The following is a 6,231-nucleotide window of genomic DNA, read 5'->3' as shown; positions in this document are numbered from 1 at the left end:
AGCTGGTACCATTTCCACTGAAACTATTCCAAAACATTGAAGAAGAGAGCCTCCTCCTTAACTCATTCTATGAGTCCAGCATCATTCTGATACTAAAACCTGGCAGAAACACAACAACAAAAAAAGAAAATTTCAGGCCAATATCTTCGACGAAAATAGATGCAGAAATCCTCAACAAAATACTAGTAAACCAAATCTGGCAGTATATCAAAAAGCTTGTCCATCACAGTTAAGTAGACTTTATCCCTGAGATGCAAGTTTGATTCAACATACACAAATTGGTGAATGTAGTTCATCACATAAGCAGAACAAAAAATATATAAACCCAAATGATTATCTCAATATATGCAAAAGAGGCTTTCAATAGAACTCGACATCCATTCATATTAAAAACTCTCAATAAAATAGGTGTTGAAGGAACATAACTTAAAATAATAAAAGCAATATATGACAAACCCACAGCCAGCATCATACTAAATGGGCAAAAGCTGGAAGCATTCCCCTTGAAAACCAGCATAAGACAAGGATACCCTCTCCCTCACTCCTATTCAACATAGTATGGGAAGTTCTGGCCAGAGCAATCAGGCAAGAGAAGAAATAAAGGGCATCCAAATAGGAAGAGAGGAAGGTAAACCATCTCTGTTTGCAGATGACATTCTTTTATATCTAGACAACCCCATAGTCCAAAAGCTCCTTCAGCTAATAAACAACTTTAGCAAAGTTTCAGGATATAAGATCAATGCACAAAAATCACTAGCATTTCTATACACCAACAAGAGCTAAGCCAAGAGTCAAATCAGGAACACAATCCCATTCACAATTGCCACAAAAAGAATAAAATACCTCAGAATATAGCAAAGATCTACATTGTAGATCTCTACAAAAAAATTTTCAAAGAAATCAGAGATAACCCAAACAAATGAAAAAATATTCCATGCTCATGAATAGGAAGAATCAATATTAATAAAAAGGCTGTACTGCCCAAAGTAATGTACAGATTCAATGCTATTCCCAACAAACTACCAAAGACATACTTCTCAGAACTAGAAAAACTATTTTAATATTAATATGAAACCAAAAAAGAGCCTGAATAGCCAAGACAATTTTAAGCAAAAAGAACAAAGCTGGAGGCATCATGATACGCAATGTCAAACCATGCTACAGGGCTACAATAACCAAAACAACATAGTACTGGTACAAGAACAGACACATAGTCCATTGGAACAGAATAGAGAGCCCAGAAATAGGGTCACACACCTCCAATCATCTGATCTTCAGCAAAGCTGAAAAAAACAAGTAATGGAAAAAGAACCCCCATTCAATAAAAGGTGTTGTGATAAGTAGTTAGCCATATGCAGAAGATTGAGGCTGGACCCCTTCCTTACACCATATACAAAAATCAACTCAAGATGGATTAAAGACTTACATGTAAAACTCAAAACTATAAAAACCCTGAAAGGCAACCTCTGCAATACCATTCTGGACATAGGAACTGGCAAAGATTTCATGATTAAGACACCAAAAGCATAGGTAACAAAAGCAAAAATTGACAAATAGGATCCAATTAAACTGAAGAGCTTCTGCACAGCAAAAGAAACTATCAACAGAGTAAACACACAGACTACAGAATGCGAGAAAAATTTTGCAAACTATGCTTTGGACAAGGGTCTAATAGCCAGCATCTACAAGGAACTTAAACAAAAAAAACACATAACCCCATTAAAAAGTGGGCAAAGGCCATGAACAGACACTTTTCTAAAGAAGATATACATGTAGCCAACAAGCATATGAAAAAATGCTCAATGTCACTAATCATTACAGAAATGCAAATCAAAACTGCAATGAGATACCATCTCACACCAGTCAGAATGGCTATTACCAAAAAGTAAAAAAAAAAAAAAAACAGATGCCGGTAAGGTTGTAGAAAAAAGAGAGCACTTATACACTGCTGGTAGGGATGCAAATTAGTTCAGCCATTGTGGAAAACAATTTGGTGAGTTCTCAAAGAACTCAAAGCAGAATTACCATTCAACCCAGAAACCTTATTATCGGGTATGTAGACAAAGGAATATAAATCATTCTACCATAAAGACATATGCACGTGTATGTTCATCACAACACTATTCACAATAGCAAAGACAGGGAATCAACCTAAATGTCCATGAGCAGCAGACTGGATAAAGATAATATGGTACATATACAGTGAATAATACTAACCAGTCATAAAGAAAGAATAAGATCATGTCCTTGGTAGCAACATGGATGGAGCTGGAGGCCATTATCCTAAGCGAACTAACACAGAACAGAAAACCAAATCCTACATGTTCTCGCCTATAAGTGAGAACTGAGTACACATCAACACAAAGAAAGGAATAAGGGCCTACTCGAGGGTGGATGGCAGAAGGCCAGGGGAGAGTGAGGATAAAAAATACCTGTCAGGTACTGTGCTTATTACTTGAGTGATGAAACAGTCTGTACACCAAACTCCTTAACAGGCAAATTACATAGAAAACAAATCTGTCCATGTACCTCTGAACCTAAAATGAAAGTTAAAAAAGAAAACAAAATGAGATACCATCTCACACTGGTCAGAATGGCTATGGTTAATATTTAAAAGTCAAAAAACAACAGATGTTGGTGAGGCTGCGGAGAAAAGGGAATACTTACACACTGTTGGTGGGAATGTAAATTAGTTCAGCTGCTGTGGACAGCAATTGGCAATTTCTCAAAGAACTAAAAGTAGAATGACCATTTGACCCAGCAATCTCATTACTGGGTATATACCCAAAGGAAAATAAATCATTCTACCAAGAAGACACATACAGTCTTTGTTCATAGCAGCACTATTTACCATAGCAAAGACATGGAATCAACCAAATTGCCCATCAACAGTGTATTTGATAAAGAAAAAGTGGTACATATACACCATGGAATATTACACAGCCATAAAAAAGGACCAAAATTATATCCCTTGCAGGAACATGGATGAAGCTAGTGGCCATTATGCTAAGTGAATTAATACAGAAACAGAAATCCAAATATGGTATATTCTCACTTATAGGTGGAAGCTAAAGACAAATACTACAAATTAGTAGGATGGGGTGGGAGGGGGGCAAGGGTTGAAAAATTAACTATTGGGTACTATGCTCACTACCTGGGTGACAGGGTCAATCATACTTCAAACCTCATCATCACACGATATACCCATATAACAAACCTGCACATGTACCCTCCTGAATCTAAAATACAATATTAAATTACAAAAAAAAGGTGGTGGGGCAGGGGAGGGCAATGTGTATTAGTAACCACTCATCTTTTTCTTTTTCTTTTTTTTTCTTTTTTCAGACATGGTCTCACTCTGTTGCCCAGGCTGGGGTGCACTGGTATGATGATCATGGCTCACTGCAGCCTCCATCTCCATTTCTTGGGGTCTGGAGATCCTCCCACCTCAGCCTCCCAAATAGCTGGGACTACAGGCACACACCAGCATGCCAGCTAATTTTTGTCTATTTTGTAGAAATGGGTTTTTTGATGTTGTCCATACTGGTCTCGAGCTCCTGAGCTCAAGCGACCCTCCCTGGTCCTAAAGTGCTGGAATTAGAGGCGTGAGCCACTGCATGCAACCACCACTCATCTTCCAAACACCTTTGTGGGGGTCATTTTCATAACCAGCTCAGACCCCAGGCCAGTAGATGGTGGCACATCTCTGGGCTGTGAGGCTGCCCTAAGGGAGGTACAGACTGTTTGGCTGAGGGCTCCTGGCTCTAGATTCCCTCAAGCGCCCATCCTGGCACCATCCTCCACAGAACTTGTTCTGTTCCAGAACACCATGGGATGGGGCTGCCCTGCTAATGCCAGCTCTCTCCCTGTCAACGTTCAGCACAGAGGCCCAGGATGAAGACTCAAAGCTCCTGCCATCAAAGAATCAGGTTTCTTGTGAAGAAAGAGCCTGGCATCCCATGAGAGCCAGGCAGTGGAACAGAGCCTCAGGGGATGTTGGGGTGAGAGCTTACACATTAGGGAGCAGCCAATTACATCATCCTCAGTAAGTGCAGTATGCCTTGAGGGTTGTTTTACCAATATCCCTGTAATACAATTAACACTTTAATTTCATAATTATCAGATCATTCCTTTAAAAAGTTATATTCTATGCACAGCAATGTGAATATATGTAAACAATAGTGAACTGTATACTTGAAATTGTTAAGATTATAAATGTTATGTTTATTTTGCCACAATTTAAACATACTTCACACTTTACATTAGGTAAAGAACTTTACAGGCAACTATTGAAGCAGACTAGTTAACTGTATCTGTCAACCCTGCTGTATCCTTTATAACGCATAGGCTTCCGTAAGCCAGCTTCCGGGAGACATATGAAACCCTCCCAACATCATTGTGGAAATGCCATATTCCCTGTAACATTGTCATTTGTTCTGTTGTATACTCCAAGCCCACAGTGGTATTTATATGCAGGTTCATCACTATCATGGTTTCTTGATGGATTTTTTTCTTTTATGATCATATAACCTGCATTTGCATTGCTGTGCATGCTCTCAGCCTGAGATCAAATCATGTACCAAGTCACTACTGCAATAAGAAGATTCTTTTCCTTGCTCTTTGACTAGTGATGTATGTGAGAGAATTGGACAAAGGCCTTTAAATGTGAACTACAGATTCCTATACTTGGCCATGATAGTCTTGTTGGGGAGCGGGGGTAAGTTTGTTCACTGTTTCCACAATGGGGAGAAATCTGACTTGGACAAATGATGATTGTGTGACTCAGAAAGAAAAATAGACTCAATATGAAGATCAAGGAGATTCAGAGTACATGGTGCAGATGGGTAGGGTGCTCCAGGTGGGTGAGGAGAGTGCAAGGGAGGACCCAGGTGAGGCTCTGGAGAGAGCATGGGAAGGAAGTCAGACTGTGCCTGTCTCCAGGGCCCTTACCCGCCCTCCCTCTGAGCCCCTTTCTGCAGGAATTTCCTGTTCCTTGGCCTCCTTCATCTGTGCTCCCCTCTGGAGAGATACGCAGGTGCATTGAGTCATGCCAGTGGTGAGAATACCTCCCAGAGTCTGCACTTTGTTGTCAGCCTTGGTGGCAGTGCTGAGCCCTGCCTTCATTCCTTCCCCAAGCTGTGATCCAAGCCTGGACACTGGGGAGAAATGTCAAATGTGCAAGGTCCAGATGTACCCTCAGCAGAGATAAGGAAAGGGACTGCCAGTGCAGAACAATTGCCAATCTAAGCATACAGCTTTGCAATTATCACAGCACTTTGACTCCATGAGGACAATTTGTCCAGTAAGTAATAAGCCTCTGGCGGCTGGATGGATGATGCTATACCCATCTGAGGAGTGGACAAGTGAGGCCCAGAAAGCTCAGGGAAGGGCGAAGGTGCAGAATCAGCTCCTGGTACAGCTGGACTGGGTCTCAGGTCTCCAAGTCTAGGACCACCCCTCCACCCCTACCCCCAACTCCCTGCATCTCTCGAAGAACCTAGGTGAATTCATTAAGTTCTGCCAGCTGCTGAAAGGGACAACAAGGATCTCAGGGGGTGGAAGCGTGAAATGTCATTTGTCACCCATGACTCAGGTCTGAGAGGGTCAGCCAGAGGGTGAGGACTGTGTTGCAGGCAACTCTGCTGAGACCCACTCCTGTGAGTACCATCCATAGACTCTGAGTCCCACCTGGATGCTCCCTCCATCCTGCAGGCCTGGGAAGGAAGGGTATGCACCAACTCCTGGGAGTATCCTCGGCTTGGGCATCTCATCCTTCACGGCCGCCACATCCAAGGTCAGAGCTCAGCACAGGTCATATCTATGTCTAGCCATGCTCAGGAGAAAGTGACCTGGTGCTGAATGCATGGCATTGTTTCTGTCCCCAGCCCCCTCCTCTATTGCTGACTTCCAGCAGTGTGGGGTTCCTGGGACCATCCCCCAACTTTGCCAAACTTGTATCTCCAGTGGCTGAATCCAACTGTAAGTACCTGTACTAACTGTTTCCAAGTTCTTTGTCAGCAGGTTGCTCTGCCAGTGCAGCAGGTCCTAAGTTTTAAAGCAGCCATGAAGGATGCCCAAGAGTAGTCTTCACCGTCAGCTCCAGAGTCCTAGAGCATCAGGTTGCTGATACTCAGGCAGGTGCTGGGGAGCCTTCCTATGAGTCCCCGTGAAGCCGTGCCTTCTGTTCACTCAGCGCTTTTGCTTCCGGCAGCTCCTCCTTTTAGTCCTTGA

Source organism: Rhinopithecus bieti, unplaced genomic scaffold (assembly GCF_001698545.2).
Source record: "Rhinopithecus bieti isolate Rb0 unplaced genomic scaffold, ASM169854v2 scaffold_34278, whole genome shotgun sequence".
Lineage (NCBI taxonomy): Eukaryota > Metazoa > Chordata > Mammalia > Primates > Cercopithecidae > Rhinopithecus > Rhinopithecus bieti.
This window is presented reverse-complemented; position numbering follows the sequence as displayed.